General features: G+C 39.5%; 1 long non-coding RNA gene across 1 annotated transcript in view; it reads right to left on the bottom strand.

Annotated features, from left to right (window-relative positions):
• The window catches only part of LOC116534521, a 56,246-nt gene extending 46,780 nt beyond the window's left edge, over positions 1–9,466 (bottom strand). Inside the window, exon 1 of the long non-coding RNA XR_004261766.1 lies at positions 8,971–9,466. This is a non-coding gene — a long non-coding RNA (uncharacterized LOC116534521). The remainder of the gene's footprint in view (positions 1–8,970) is intronic.
• Between the last annotated feature and the right edge of the window lie 8,135 nt (positions 9,467–17,601).

The following is a 17,601-nucleotide window of genomic DNA, read 5'->3' as shown; positions in this document are numbered from 1 at the left end:
TTAAAGACACAATATCACAAAATGAGAAAGCAATGATTCCTGAGAAATGAGAAAAAACCTAGAATTCTACATCCAGAGGAAATAGCTTCCAAAACCAAAAGTGAGGGTGTGGTGGCTCACACCTGTTATCCCAGCATTTTGGGAGGCTGAGGTGGATGGATCATCTGAGGTCAGGAGTTCAAGACCAGCCTGACCAACATGGCAAAACCCTGTCTCTACTAAAAACACAAAAATATCAGCTAGGCATGGTGGCAGACACCTGTAATCCCAGCTACCAGGGAGGCTGAGGTAGGAGAATCACTTGAACCCAGGAGGCAGAGGCTGCAGTGATTTGAGATCCTGCCACTGCACTCCAACCTGGGCAACAAGAGTGAATCTCTGTCTCAAAAAAAAAAAAAAGTGAAATAAGATTTTCTCAGACATACAAAATCTGAAAGAAATCACCAGCAGGCCCACACTATAAGAAATATTAAAATAAATTTCTTCAGCCAGGAGAAAAATTATACCAGGAAGAAATAGAAATTTCTGCAAAGGAGTCGAGAATATTGGGATGGTAACTACATAGGTAGATATATAACATTATTTGCCTGTTATTTAAATCACTTTAAAATATGACTTAAAATTAATAATATTATAATGTGGCACTTGTGACATATATAAAAGCAAAATGAATAATAACAATAGTACAAAGGCCAAAAGGGAAACAATGTAAGCACAGTAAGAAACATATCTTTCTGGTTCTTATACTACACATGAAATAATGTGATATCATTTGAAGGTAGACTTGTGATGTGTTAAAGCTGCATACTACAAATCATAAAGCAACTACTAAAATAACAAAACAAAGAGTTATAGATAATGAATGATACAGCAAAGAAGATTAAAAAAGGACTAAAAACTACTGTTGATCCCAAAGAAGCAGTAAAAGAAGAAAAATGATACACTGAACAGATAGAAAAATAGAAAACAAAAGATGAGGTGATGGATTTAAACCAAATCATATCAATGATCATATTAAATGTAAATGGTTTAAATATCACAATTAAAAGATAAAGATTATTCGACTTTCAGGGAAGGAAGCAAGACCCAACTGTAAGTTGCCTATAAGAGACTTAGTTAAGTATAAAGACACAGATTTGAAAAAAATATATACACCATGTTAAAACTAATTAAAATAAAGCTTCCATGGCTGTATTAATCAATACTGAAAGCAGGCCAGATGGCCACTGATAGGTGAATGGATAAACAGAGCGTGATATATATATATATATCTCCTTACAATGGAGTATTACACAAAAATGAAAAGGAGTAAACTGTTGATCAAGGCAACATAATGCATGCATCTCAAAACTATTATTCTGGGTGAATGATAATAGACAAAACAAGAGTAAGTGTTAAATGCTTTCATTTGCATAATACTCTAGAAAATGTGAACTAATCTATAGTGACAGAAAGCAGATAAGCAGTTTGCAGGGAGGGGATGAAAAGAGGGACATGAGGAATGGATTATAAAAGAGCAGAGTTAAACTGTTGAAGGTTATGGATATGTTCATCATCTTGATTCAGATATGGTTTTATGAGCAGTAACACCCATCAAATTCTACATTTAATGGTTTGTAATTTATTGAATGTCAATTATAGATCAAGAAAGCTATTTTAAAATGGGCATCATGGCTCATGCCTGTAATCTCAGCATTTTGGGAAGCCGAGGTGGGAGGGTCATTTGAGGCCATGAGTTCAAGACCAGCCTAGAAGACATAGCAAGACTCTAATCTCTACAAAAAAACACAAAAATTAGCTGGGTGTGGTTGTGCACACCTGTAATCCCAGCTACTCAGGAAGTCGAGAGTACAGTGAGCTATGATCCTGCCACTGCACTCCATCTTGGGTGACAGAGTGAGACCCTGTCTCTAAAAAACTTAAAAAGTAAAAAAGTGAATGTATATATCAGACAAAACATGTAAAGATGAAAATGTCCCAGAAAATGTGTAATGCACCAAAAAATGCCAGCATGGAGCAAACATTTGACCCTTTAATAAAGAGTATTCATGTTAGAGTCCTAAATATGATGTGCAATAGAATGGCAATATCTAATTAATTTTAATAATCTAGGTTTTATGATTATTCATCCTGGCCAGAAGCTGAAGTTTATTTTAGGAAAGAGAAGACTTATCTAAGTTGTCAATTCACATAAGTATTCCTTGCGCATGGTTAAGCAATTTCTATGTATATAGGTTTGAATTATATTTATAGGCAGAAGTAATCCTGTACCGTAGGACTGAAAATAAAAAATAACCCAGTGCTGCCAACTCTGTCAGTTCTTCCAAGACTCCCTCCAGATTTCATTGCATTAATTGACTCATGGGTGCTTGGAATGCTTCTTGGTGTGCTGTGAGCGGGTAATGAGTAGAAACTTCAATCACTCATTTGCAAGGCCTTAATCACCTTGGCCCCCTAATCATTTAATTACTGATGAATGTTCTAGGAATAAAATTGGAGGAGGCAGGTTATCCTCTCCGGTCAGCCAAAATACCATATGCGTGCTGTCATTTTCATCTATCTCCTCCTAAAGCATTGCTTCCCTCTCTCGCCAACAAAATCGGGTTCCTAAAGCACCTTCATCTGAGTGGCTCCAGTTCCTTCTCTGCAGCCACTCAGGTGAAGGTGCTACAGGGCCAAGTCCCATACTAGAGTCATACACTGTCTGTACATACTCAGGTCCACCAGGCTTCTCCTTCCAGGAAAAACAACGCGTTGTCAAGCAACAGAGATGCTCAAAACAAAGCCACCAGAAGTAGAAGGTTCCCTTGCAATAAAAGCTGCTGCATCTGCTTCCTGCGTGGTGCTCTTCTGTTACACACCTCCCTGTTTTCTCAAAAGCAAAGTGTCTGAGATCTGGACACCACCCTCTACCACGTCTACCATTAGATTTGGCTTGTTACCGTTGGGCTGAGCCCACTCTTGCTGCCAGCACTATCCTACCTTCCCAGCACATCCTTCTCACCCACACTGTGCTAAAGCAGCTTATGGAGCTCGGAATAGATCCCAATATGTCTCTGACCTGGGCACAAAAGGATGCTGATTCCAAGATGTGGCTTTGCTGAAGCCAATTCTTTATGGAGGAGTCTGACACTAACTCTGTTTTCTAGGGTCCTTCATCTCAGTGGAAAATGTAAAGAAATAACAGCTTGCTTAACCCCTGCCACTGGGCTTCTAGGTAATCAACCCTGCCACCAGAACTAACACCATTTAATATGAATTCACTACGTTCTAGGCATTATACTGCAATCTTTGCAAGATGTGTGCTAGGGTTTGAATGTGGTTTGCCTCTGTCAAAATTCATGTTGATATTTGATTTCCAATGTGGTAGCATTGGCAAGTGCAGCCCAATGGGAGGTGCTCTCCTACTAGGGTGAGAGTGTTTTCACTGTAGGTGACAGACTGGTTCCTGTAAGGGCAGTTGTTAAAAAGGATCTGGCTTCCTCAGTTTCTACTTTCACCATGTGAACTCTTCACATAGACCCACTCACCTTCTACCTTCTGTCATGAGTTGAAGCAGCATGAGGCCCTTACCAGATGCAGCTGCCCAGCCTTAGCCCTTTCAGCCACTAGAATCATGATCCAAATAAACCTCATTTTTTCTCATCAATTACCCAGCCTCAGGTAGTCTGTTATTGCAACACGAATTGGACAAAGAAAATATAGTTCCTTAAATTTTCTTTAATTCTCAAAACTACTCTTTAGTTACTGAATTATCTTTCTCAGAATAGTACTTATGTTCACTGAGGTTAACAAACTCAACTAAAGCTGCACACCTAGTCAGTGACCAAGTGGCCTTATGTCCAATTTTTCTCTTCTTCACAGATGCCACAGTACCTTGTTATCTTAAGAATCCCTTTTATGAGGGAGTTTTCTATTTTTATAATAATTTCTATTGTTAGGATGCAATAATTCATTAATAATAGCCAACTTGGTCTGAGGCTTTTTAGATTGACTTTTCCAATGCCTTCATCTTCCTGAGCTTCAAATCCACTTAAATATAGGCCCTAAGACCATTAGTCACCCAACCTCTTCTCTTAAAAGTGAAAAGCATTTAGTTAAGTGCCTACATGGCTAAATGACGTGAGTTTCACTGGCAGTTAATAAACAAATCATAAATGACCTTAAACCCTTCAAGCAGACTCAATAGCACTTTCACAATTTCATACTTTTGGTATTACCAAGAGAATGAGTCATCAGAAATAAACATTTCTCTGAAAAATACCCAGCAATCAAAGTATCATACAAATCAACTTTCATTCTCCACAATCACTCCACACTTGTGAGGACTGACCACATTCCATTTTGACCTAATATGAGTGTTTAAAACTTTTTTAAAATTAATTACGTTTGGGCTGGGTGTGGTGGCTCAGGCCTGTAATCCCAGGACTTTGGGAGGCCGAAGCAGGTGGATCACAACGTCAGGAGTTCGAGACCAGCCTGACCAACATGGTGCAACCCTGTCTCTACTAGAAATACAAAAATTAGTCGGGTGTGGTGTTAGGCGCCTGTAATCTCAGCTACTCAGGAGGCTGAGGCAGGAGAATCGCTTGAACCCGGGAGGTGCAAATTGCGGTGAGCCAAGATTGTGCCCTTGCACTTCAGCCTGGGCGACAGAGTCAGACTCCATCTAAAAGAAATAAATTAAGTTTGTTTTAATCTGAAGAAAACCATCCATCCTGCCTCCAGCCCTTTGAACTAACAGGGGAGGTTCATGCGCCTCAGTTCTTACCTAGTGACCAAGCTGAGTCCCCAGAGCTGCAAAGTCATTCATGGCTGCTACAAGGATTGTGCCTTTTCTCTCTTTTTTTTTTTTTTTTCAACTGTGCATATTTCCAAACCTTATTAGTACCCAGCTGCACTCCCAGCTTCTTGACCTGTAGCCCTGTCTCCAACCTTGCTTTTGACTCATGACTGTGGGCTTGCCCTTCATTTCTCTTAGCCTTTGATGTAAACATATCCCAACCAACTCTGAGTTGAATTCTTTCCCTCCTTCTCTTATTACCGATTTCCTAGTTCTGACCCCTAAAAACCAGAGAAGGCCAGCCGTGCGCCCTGACAAAGAGGATATGAGGCAGAGCATTAGATGTGAATATGTGCACTTCCATCTAAGTTGGTATTATCTATCAGGTTATGCAAAATATAGATGTTCATTTTCATGCCCATTGAACACAAAAGTATCTATCTCCTGGGGTAATGTGCCATTTTATCAATAGTTTTTCTATCATGTGAAGATCATAACATCCTTATATTCTCAGCTCTGCTCTCCAATTCTCCAGGGAATCCCCTTTCTCAGGTATTAATTTCCACAGTCGTGCTCATTAACGTGATAAGCCTCTCTGGTTTTAAATAGCTCTTCATATCCAAACGGGCCATAATTGAATGGAAGATTTAATTGTTTTTTTTCTTTTTCTCAGCAAACAATCAGACCAGGCAAGCAAGGACACAGCAGACAAAACATCGCTCAACTCAGGAATGAAAGACATGTGTTTCCATTCACTACTAGGCAGAAATGTCACTGGATTTCAGAGAGGCTGACTCAGGGCTCGGTTTGGAGTGGAGAGCTATTGAATTTCCCCTTCAGACTGGCAGACAGCTCAGCTACATGGCTTTCTTCCCCTGTCAGTCCTGTTGATTTGCCTTCAAGGCGGTCATTCAGAGAGACTGAAAGGAAAAGGCCGCTGTTGGCCACTTCAGGCCCAGAGATTTAGCTCTGACTCCCACTGATACGGTTTGGGTCTGTGTCCCCACCCAAATCTCATCCTGTAGCTCCCATAATTCCCATGTGTCATGGGGGGGATGCCTGGTAGGAGATTATTGAATCATGGGGGCAGGTCTTTCCCATGCTGTTCTCATGACAGTGAATGGGTCTCACGAGATCTGATATTTTTAAAAATGGGAGTTTCAGCCAGGCGCAGTGGCTCATGCCTGTAATCTCCGCACTTTTGGAGGCTGAGGCAGGTGGATCATGAGGTCAAGAGATTGAGAGCATCCTGGTCAACATGATGAAACCCCGTCTCTACTAAAAAGACAAAAATTGGTTGGGCATGGTGGTGTGTGCCTGTAATCCCAGCTACGTGGGAGGCGGAGGCAGAAGAAGCACTTGAACCCAGGAGGTGGAGGTTGCAGTGAGCTGAGATCGTGCCACTGCACTCCAGCCTGGTGACAGAGTGAGACTGCATTCTCAAAAAACAAAACAGCAAACAAACGAACAAACAAAAACGGGAGTTTCTCTGCACAAGCTCTCTCTTTGCCTGCTGCCCTCCAGGTAAGATGTGACTTGCTCCTCCTTGCCTTCCGCTATGATTGTAAGGCCTCCCTAGCCACATGGAACTCTAAGTCCAATAAACCTCCTTCTTTTGCAAATTGCCCAGTCTCAAGTATATGTCTATCAGCAGTATGAAAACAGACTAATACACCCACCCACTCCAGCTTGCTGCTCACAGCCTGGCCCGGGGCTCCAGCACACAGGTCATATGCTTTGCTTTGGTGTAGCCTTTGATCACATGCAGTGGGATCCTCTTGCACAGAGATAATAACTGCCTAACCCTTGGAAACCTGTGCCTGGCCCTGGATCAGCAAATTCCATTTTCCTCTGTACATCAACTCAGTGAAGTATGCTTTTATGTAATTTTGTAAAAGTTTTGGGTGACTAAGGGTCCCAAGCAACTTGATTTATATGAGGTTTCGATCTCATTTCAATGGTTTTTAGGAATCAGAACTAGGAAATCAGTAATAAGAGAAGCAGAGAGATGAGATGATCCAACTCAGTTGATTGGGGGATGTTCATATCAAATGCTAGAAGAAACGAAGGACAGGCCCACATTCATGAGCCAGAAGCAAGGCTGAAGACAGGGCTACAAGTCAGGAAGTCAGGCGTGGGAGCTAATAAAGACTGAAGAAAGGTACACCTGCAGGAAAAAAAAAAAAAAAAAAAAAAAGGCACAATCCTGGCAGTAGCCGTGAATGGCTTTGTAGCTTTGGCAGCTCAGCCTGATCACTAGGCAGGAGCTGTGATGCATGAACCTCTCCAACTAGTTCAGAGGGCTGGAGGCAGGGAGGATGACTTTTCAGATTAATACAAACTTAATTTTTTACAAGTCTGAAACACTCATATCAGGTTAAAATGGAATGTGGTCAATCCTCACAGTGCAGAGTGCTCCTGCAGAATGAAAGTGGATTTCTATGATATTTCAATGGCTGGGTATTTTTTAGTGAAACGTGTATTTTTGATGACTCATTCTCTTGGTAATAACAAAATGTATGAAAATGTGAAAGTCCTATTGAGTCTGCTTGAAGGGTTTAAGGTTATTTATGATTTGTTTATCAAATGCCAATGGAACGCATAGTCATTTAGTCATGTAGGCATTTAATTAAATGCTTTTCACCTTCAAGAGAAGGGCTTGGGTGACTAATGGTCCTCGGCCCTATATTTATGAGTATTTGAGGCTTAGAAAGATCCAGGCAATGGAAAAGTCAACCTTAGACTCAGTTTGCTATTATTAATGAATTACTGCATACTAATGATAGAAATGATTATAAAAATAGAAGGCTCTTCCATGAAAGAGATTCTCAAGATAACAAAGGCAATGGTATCAATGGGGAAGAGAAAAATTGGAGGTAAAGTCCCTTGGTCACCTGGTAATTGTGCAGCTCTGGTTACGTTAGCTAACCTCGGTGAACATAATTACTATTCTGAGGAGGATAATTCAGTAACTACTTTGAAGGGTAGTTTTGAGAATTAAATGATTGACAACTGGCACTTGGTCTGCTTGATCCCCTGTTGCCTGACTTTGCTGTGTTCCTTTTTTGGCACTTGGTTTTCAAGCTATCTGCATTCCAGCTGGAAAACTTCGTAAAACCAAAATATTCGAGTTTATTTTAATTTTTTTTGGGGGGGAGCAAATGTGAGAAGACATGTCTGCATACCGTAGAGATCATATTCTCTGCCATTTTTAGATACTTCGAATCACAGAGCAAGTGTGTCTCTGGTTTCAGGGGAGACAGAGCTTCTGAGCAGGGAGCAGGGTGTTAAGACTGCACACGTTTTTTGCTTTGCTGGAGCCAGATCTCCAGATTTCGCTCTTTGTTGTTAGAAAGGAATCCCACAACATCACACATGCCTAGGTCTATGGTAGAAAGAGTAAAATACATTTTTTAGCCAAGCAACTCTGAGTTTGAAATGAACCGTGTCCAAACTCACTTTCAACATCATCAATGATCAAAATAGGACCCATTGTCTCTGTTGCAGTGTGGCTGAAACTGCTGAAAGTTTACCAAAGCCACTATCCTTTGCATAACCTTTGCTTGAGCATGAACATGGAATACAGATACATTTATACACTGTGCTCACTTAATACCTTTCCCAGACCTTTTTTGGTCAATCTTCCAATGTTGCACTTTTAAATTCTTGACCATCAGCCTAACCCTTGGGAATTGTGCATGAATCTGGGTAGATCCAAATCACTGATCTCTCAGCCCAGGCAAAGTAGACAACCTGATGCTGCCCCAAGTTTTGCCTTCTAAGAGGATTTGCTTTCATCTGTATCTTTTAAGAATACTCTCAAACGAGGGGCTGTAACATTGCAGCAGTTCATTTCAAGTTGGTGACTACATATGGAGCAGAGCAACGTGTATGTCAGGCCCAGGCCTTTTCCTTTTCACTAAATGCCCATCTTGGAGGCTGTCAATGTGGATGGAAGGAGAAGAGCTGCCACAGCAGAACTAGATATCGTAGGAGTCTGAGCCTCCTGCTCATAGAGCATATTTACCTTCCAGACCTGCTTAGGCCTAATCTCTTCCCTTACATTTCAACTTGATGATAGATGGCTGCTGTGTATATTCAAACACAGTGGGTCAGTTTAGACCTAGTGTCTAGTTGGTAGAAAAAGAGATACCTTGGTGCCCTGCCCAGATCTTCCCGGCACTCACCATTCTAGTATATGCCAATGGTCTCCTCTTGCAATCACCAGTAATTCTCTGCGTTTGGGCTTTCTGCGAGCCTGTGTACCTGGAATGGTGGAAGTACGAAAGAGTTAACACCCCTGGAAGCGTCCCTCAGCCAGTGACAAACAGGAGCTGGAAAGGAGGTACACTGGCTTCCTCATCCATCAAGTACTATGGCCCACTATCTCCCAGGGGATTTTAGCGGGACTGAGCCATTATGAGTTGCTCATGGATGTACCCACCTTAGCTCCTTTCTCTTTCCTGCCCCACACATCCACTTCCCTGCCAGTGCTTTCTGAGATCAACTTTCGAACAAACCACATGCACTCAAATCCTGTCTCAAGGTATGCTTTTGAAACAAGCCAGACCATAACCAATAGCTCTGATCACATGTCCACTTGATGTCAGGTGCTCAGTTTTTTTTCAAGCATCAGTCAGGAACTTTTTAATCTCAAGAAAAGAATATTTATTTGAAAAAGTACCCATGGCATTGCTCCAACACTGTAATCTGCTTATAGCTGGACTATATTTTCTGTATTCCTTAAAGTTTGGTGTGGAAAAATCCGAATTCTAGTCAATAGAATGTTAGCAGAACCAAGAAGAACCTGGGAAGCAGAACCTTCCAAGCCTAGTTCATACCAAAAAAAAAAAAAAAAAAAAAAGAAAAAAAGGAAAGATAAGAAGACTTTCACGAGTGCACTTGTTTGTGTTCTATGTCTGCCTTCTGCTATCTGCAACAGCAACGCTCAGTGATATGGTTTGGATATTTTCCTCTTCAAATCTCATTTGAAATGTGATTCCCAGTGTTGGAGATGGGGCCTGGTGGGAGGTGTGGGATCACGGGAGAGGATTCCTCATGAATGCTTTAGCACCGTGCCCTTGCAAGTAAATGAGCTCTCACTCAGTTAGTTCATACAAGATCTGGTTGTTTCAGAGTCTGGGACCTTTCCCTGCTCTCTCTTGCTCCCTGTCTTACCATGCGACAACTCTGCCTCTCCTTCCCGTTCAACCATAATTGTAAGCTTCCTGAGGTCCTCACCAGAAGCAGTTGCCTGCACCACACTTCCTGTACAGCCTGCAGAACTGTGAGCCAACTGTTCTTCTTTTTTTCTGTAAATGACTGAGCCTCAGGTATTCCTTTATAGTAATGCAAAAATGGGCAAACACCCAGTGTGGCACTGGGTGGTAAATGATGAAGATGGCAGGGACTTGTCAACCTGGGTATCTGAGTGACCGTATGGAACAAAGCACCCCTTTCCCCAGCTGCCCTGGAACTGCACTAAACTGTTAGGTGAATAAGAAATAAATTTCTATATCCTTGAGTCAATTAACGTTCATGTCTTTGTCTTACTGTTGCCTAGCCTACCTTTACTGACATATGTAAACCTCAAAATTATTATTTGAAATGAAAAAAATGGGAAACCATAATCAATAAAAAGAATTTCAGAGAAAATTAGATCATTGTGCTTGATTTTGCTAAATCCCTATTTTTCTACATTACAACTGCATAAAAACAAAATAAAACAACAAACAAATTTACAAATGTTCATCAAACTTAAACCTCACAAAAACTCACTGATCAGTCCAGTTATGATAATTACTTTACTCTCTTTGAGAATAACTGCTCACATAGTATCTAACCTTTGCCTACTTAATTAAGAGGAAATTTTGGTTCTCATCCTCATTATTTTCTACTTAATTTGTTTTCCTACCAGGAAATCCATCTACAGAGATTTGTTTTTCTGGCTATCTACAGAGATTTATTCTCTTCAAATATTTTACTGCCTCATTTCTTCATAGGCTGCCCATACCACCACTGACAGGTTCAAATCATAGACTGGAAGTTACCTGTTAGATTAATCAATTAAAAACAGAATAAATGAATAAGACTTTCAATTCTAGTAATTGCAAAGTGGTTTATATTCAATTAAACTGAATGCAGATAACAATGATGAAACTGAGACCAAATAATCCCCCAGAACAAAGATCAACCTTTCTGATGGTACTGGAGAACAATCAAAAAGCATGCAGAAGTTGGAGTTAATTCAACCCTTGAATGAAAAAAACTGCACGAGGTGAGATCTATGCTTATATTGCTTTTCCTTTGAAGGCTTCCCCAGTATGCTTAGTGCAGAGTGCCTCGAACTCAGGCAAAGAAATACATGGCCTTGTTGGTCCGAGGTGTTAGAATTTGAGTATTCCAGATTGCCGGAAATTTTAAACGATGATGCAAAAATTGAGGGAGTCACAGAGCAGAAAGTTCCCAAATCTGCGTATAAATTTCCCACAAGTCCTTGACTGACATTTGAATTATGCATATGCAGGGGGAGACACCAAGGCTCTCGGCAAAGTGCAATAGCTGAAAAGACCAAAGACTAACAACAGCCTCGATGTTGTAATTAAAAAATAGAGACTTTCAAGCAGGAATTAAATATATGATTAAGGATGTACAGTAAAACAGGACTATCATTAGTAAATCAAAAAGGAATATCAACAGAGAATACAAACTATTAAAAAGTCCAGTTTAAATCCTGGAACTTAAAAATACAATGTTTAAAATAAAAATGTCATTGGATGGATTGAACAGCAGATTAGATACAATAAAAGAAAGTCACTGTGAACTTGATAGAGAACAAAAGATTGCAAGAAAATTGAACAGATTCTCAGAACCATATGAGACAATATTAAATACTTTAACATATGTATAATTGGAGTCTCAGCAGCAGAGAATAGAGATAAATATCTAGAAAATAACATTTAAAGAAGTAACTGTGAAATTCACAAAATTTGGTAAAAAACATCAACCCACATACACAAAAAAGAAAAAAAAAAACCTCAGATAGCCTCAAACAAGATAAATATAAAGAAAATCATAGGCATATTCTCATAGTTTCATTGCTGAAAAGCAAAGTGAAATAAACTGTCTTGAATGCAACAAGAGATAAATGACACATTATACACAGCACAAGGGAATAGTGATACTATTTATGACTGACTTCTCTTTTGGAACAATGAAGGTTAGGAGACAAAGAAATCGTCTACCCAGAATTCTGTATCTAGCAAAACTATCCTTCATATATGAAAACAAAATAAAGACACTCCAGATTAATAAAATTTGAAAAAAATTCATTGCCAGCACACCTGAATTAAATAACATGCTAAAGAAATTTATTTAGGTTGAAAGTAAATGAAACCAGGTAGGAACTCAGATCAACAGAAAGAAATAATGAGCACCAGAAATAGTAAATACAGTTGAATCATCATATTCACAGATTCTGCAAACATGAATTCAAATAACCATGGATCAAAAATATTTTTAAAAAGTTAAAAGTAACCATAAAATATAACACAGTATAACAACCATTTACATAGTATTTACACTGTATCAAGTATTATAAGTAATCTAGAAATATCTTAAAGTATATGGTAGTATGTGTGCATGTTATATGCACATTTTATGCTATGCTATTTTATGTAAGAGATTTGGTGTCTGTAAGATTTTGGTATCCAAGGGGGATACTGATACCAATTCCCTAGAGATACCAAGGGATAACTGTACAGTCAATCCTCACTATTTGTAGATTCCATATTTGTGAATTTGTCTACTCCCTAAAGTGTATTTGTAACCTCAAAATCAATACTCGTGGTGCTTTTGTAGGCATTTTCCCATACATGCAGCTCAAAATATTTGAGTCTGCCTCATGGACATGTTCCCAAATGAGGGTGAAAAAGGCAACACTCTGCCTTCTTCTGTCAACTTTCATGCTATACAAAAGTGACCCCTTTGTGTTCTACTGAGCACCAAATTTTTTACACTTTTGTGCTTCTTTTGGTAATTTTGCTGTTTAAATATGTCCCCAAACAAAACACAAAAGGACTGTCTGTGAGTGCAGATAGGCTGTGATGTGCCTTATGGAGAAAATTCATGTGTTAGGTAAGCCTCATTCAGGTGTGACTTACTGGCCATGGGATCACTGTTATTCAATCAACGTAACTGAGATGTCTATAAATACAAACACACATAGAACAAAATTAAGTACTCATCAGTTGATGAAGATTTTATTACCAGAGTTTCATAGGAACCTAACCCTGTATTTCCTCTAGAACCAACAGTTTAGTATTGGCTAATTCAGTTTTCACAATGACTTTATACAATGCTCCTGTGAATAGTAAGAATTGTACATGGGTAAATAGAAAAGTCAATCTTTTTAAAAAAAAATTCTTTAAAGGCACATGACAATGTAGTGCAACAATGTTAACACTCTCCTGGGTTTATAAAGTATGCAAATATAAAATATTTGAGAACAACAATACAGAAATAAAGGAAAAGAATAAATTAAGTTATACTGTACTGTTGCATGGTTCTTACATTTCACATAAAATGGCTGATCTGGACGGGAAATGCACAAGGGGAGAAGAAGAGACACACACACAATACATTTAAGGGTAAGCAACATTTATCCCACGTAAATGGCAATGCAGATGTAATAAGCAAATTGCAATGAGAAGGAGAGCAGTGAAAAGATACATACACATATATGGAGTTACACTCATCAGACTATGGAGGATTTATCACCAGACTGGGAAACAATAGGCCAAGCTCCAGAGTTGGCCACCCATCCGTGCACAGATGAGAAGAGGTCTCATGAGGCTTCAGTGCAGTCTGGGACCCTAGTTCTTTTTGTAATGAGGTGTTTAACATGAGGTCCAGTCATAAGGGCCCTTTGCAACTGAGCTCAAGGAACACAAAAAGATCAACTTGTTTTTGCAATTGTCTATTGTTTTTCAATAACTAACATATAGGTATAAATTGAAATAGACATTTCTCTGAAACAACGCTGGATGAATGTCTCAAGGGGCTCACACGACCTGTTCTGGGACTTGGTGACCATTGTTTGTGTCTATGTTCAATTAAGCTCAATTTTAATATTTAACTTTTTCTCCACAGTGGCACAGTATTAAATCTAAGTAGATAACCAAAACAAGAAATATTATAATCCTTAGAACAATCACCAAAAAATTAATATAGAAAGCAGTATCTTAAAAGTCTAGTGAACAAATTAAAATAGAATTTTAGGAATATTTGATTAATTCAGAAGAATGCAGAATGAGGAACAAAAAAACAAATGGAACAGATATCAAATAATTAGTAAAATGGTGGGCCTAAATACCACTATATGTCAGTAAGTCCATTAAATATAAATAAACACTCAGATGAAAAAGCAAATAATGTCAGACTGAATGAAAGAAGGATGCATGAATCTTAAGAATATTTGATTGATTCAAAAGAATGCAGAATGAGGAACAAAAAACAAATGGAACAGATATCAAATAATTAGTAAAACGGTGGGCCTAAATACCACTATACGTCAGTAAGTACATTAAATATAAATAAACACTCCGATGAAAAAGCAAAGAATGTCAGACTGAATAAGGGAAGGATGCATGAATTAGCAAATGAGTGAACACACTCTTGGAAAAAGTGAACCAAGTGGGGTTAGCAAATATTTTCATCATTATAGGAAACCACTAAAGAAACTATTATCCCATATTCTCTGCTCATGAGTGTATTTCTGGGTCAAGTCCCACTCCTGGCTTCAAAACTGGACATGTAACCCAGATCTGGATATTTAGAGCACAGTCTCTCCCTATCTATAGTGATTGATTAAGAAATAGCTATATGACTCAAAGTGTACTAATGTGAATAATGCAAATATTTATGATAGAATATTGAGAAAAAGAAACTATTTTCTCACATGTTTTCAAGCTAATATGATGTAAACCTGCATCTACTGGTTGCCTCTGCGTGTTTGATGATGAAGACAACACAGAAAAAAAAAAACAGAATTGAAAAACATGAACTTATTTCCGATGTCATCCTTTTGGCCATTGGATCCAAGAATGCCTGAAGCCATATATATTCTGTCTTTTCAGTTATTTGAGCAATCAAAATTTTTAAAAAAAGAAATAACCATTTGTTGGTTTCTATTCTTCACAGCCAAAAGAGACAGGATGAACACAAGTAGCAAACAAATTATTTTCCAAATAATCAATAATATCAATTGAAGTAAGATACATCTATTGAATGAGTTTGTTTCCAATTCCTGACCCACTTTCTTCAACCACAAGAAATCTTTGCAAACTCATACACCAGAAATAATATAGAGGGTTGGCTTCAACTCTCTGCAACTGATGGATATTTTTCATGAAAACACTGTGCCCTCTAATTTCCACATGACATATTAGAAGGGCCCACAGGGAGTGCTCTCAACCAACGGAAGTCCCCCCTTGGCTGTTCTCCTTAGAAGGATTCTTTTTTTCTTTATCCCGGAATATTTATGCAAACTCTATCACTGTGGGTATATGTATAAGGATATTGACCACCTCCTTCTCACATCATGGAAACACCGACAATTGATATACACAGAAACTAAAGCAGGAGAGATTTCAAGTAGATCTCTGTTAATCACTGATGTTGAAGGGAATTTGACACAATTAATAACGTGCATGATAATTAGGAAAATTACCTCCTTATCTTTACAAATCACCACCCAAATAATTGATTTTCTCGTATCTCCTTACTCTTTGGAATGAAAGAATGTGTTTTTAGAAACTTGCAATATTAGCTGTTTTATGTCTTGGGATCGTCCATGAATTTCAGATTTTTGTGAAATGGACAGATACCAATGGCATCTACAGCTATTTACTGTCACAGACACAGAGAATGAATACAATGCCAGCTGATTAATACACATACACCAATGTAGATATGATGTATTGACCATAACTGGCTCTGCACTCAATTTCAGAAAACTGTCTTGGGAAGTTTTGCAAGTAAAAGCAAAATGGCTACAATACTCTGTGTTTATTCCTACAACATGGTACATTCTCAATACATGTCTGGTGCATTGAACTGGATATACACTAGAACACAGTTGTTGTATTACTCTGTTCTGACACTGCTCATAAAGACATACCCGAGACTGGATAATTTATAAAGGAAAGACATTTAGTTGACTCGCAGTTCCATGTGGCTGTGGAGGTCTCACAATTACGGTGGAAGGCAAATGAGGAGCAAAGTCATGTCTTACATGGCAGCAGGCAAGAGAGCTTGTACAGGGGATCTCCTCTTTACAAAACCATCAGATCTTGTGAGATTTATTCACCACCTTGAGAACAGTATGGAGAAAATCACCTCCACGATTCAATTATCTCTACCTGGCTCTACCTTTTACACGTAGGGATGATGACAATTCAAGGTGAGATTTGGGTGGGGATACAACCAACCCATATCAATTGTATACAGGTTATGATTGGAATACACCTGAGAAAATTATTTTCTCAGATAGCTTGGAAAGCTGAAAGAGAGGGTATCATTATCTTTGCCTTAAATTGTAGAAAGAGTCCTCAGAAAGCAGCACAACGCTGGATTGAGAAATGAAAGAGACAAATGAGGTTGGGACTAGAATGAGCCAACTGAGGGTCTAGGGGTGCCAAATAAAGGAGTGTTTGCTCTACAGCACGTTCATGACCTTGGCAATGAGCACCTGCTTCCATTTCGTAGTAGGGGCCTCCCTTGTCTTGCCCCAGTCCTGTTCCTGGGTGTGGGGCATGCATTGTAGGAAAAGGGGCATGGAGAAAACATTCTACATATAAAAAGTAATGCATGTTGAGAACCAGAGATGTGACAGAGGAGAAAGAAGCAAGTTCTTTTTTTTTTTTTGATACAGAGTCTTGCTCTTGTTGCCCAGGCTGGAGTGCAATGGCGCGATCTTGGCTCACTGCAGCCTCCATCTCCCAGGTTCAAGCGATTCTTCTGCCTCAGCCTCCTGAGTAGCTAGGATTACAGGCGCCCACCACCACGTCCCGCTAACTTTTTGTGTTTTTAGTAGAGATGGGGTTTCACTATGTTGGCCAGGCTGGTCTCAAACTCCTGACCTCAAGCGATCCACCGGCCTCGGCCTCCCAAAGTGCTGGGATTGCAAGTGTGAGCCACTGCACCCCACCGGCAAGCTCTTAACTACAGCAAACAATGCAGCAGTTGGGGTTGGGCTGTAAAGGATGAAACTAGACAGGTGGGCTGCTGCCAAACTGGGAAAGGTCTCATCTGCTGTGATGAGGATCTTTGACTCTTTACACTAGACAGAGGTGAACCCATGCAATCTTCAAGGTCAAGATGGCTTTTATCAAGGATCATTGTGGTAAAGTCGTGTAAAACATGGCTTAGAAGAGGAAAACTAAAGCTCATGAACCTTAGGTAGCTGCAATAACTTCTTCGTAAGAGTGGGCGGATGTCCTGGAGGCATAGAGAGTGAACTTCACCTGGACTTGGCCACAGAATGTGTCTGATGTGGCCACCGGTAACTCAGGGGTCTCTCAGCTGGGCAGGCAGACAATTCCACTAACTAAGGAAGACAAGGGCAAGCTGCTGATGAAGAGAGCAAGCTGTTAAGTTTCAATTTGGGACACGTTTTAAAACATTTGAGTAAGTTAGCGCAGATACCTTTTTGATTTACTTGGCCAGGAAACTGATCCTGGATCTCTGATACTCCATAAACAGAGACACCAGAGCTGTCTTTAGTCTGTTTTTCACATTTTTTTCAGCTGGTCACCAGG

Source organism: Sapajus apella, unplaced genomic scaffold (genome assembly GCF_009761245.1).
Source record: "Sapajus apella isolate SASKATOON/1434 unplaced genomic scaffold, GSC_monkey_1.0 scaffold88, whole genome shotgun sequence".
Classification (NCBI taxonomy): Eukaryota; Metazoa; Chordata; class Mammalia; order Primates; family Cebidae; genus Sapajus; species Sapajus apella.
The sequence above is the reverse complement of the archived record's forward strand: the minus strand, read 5'-3'. Positions and strand labels throughout refer to the sequence as shown.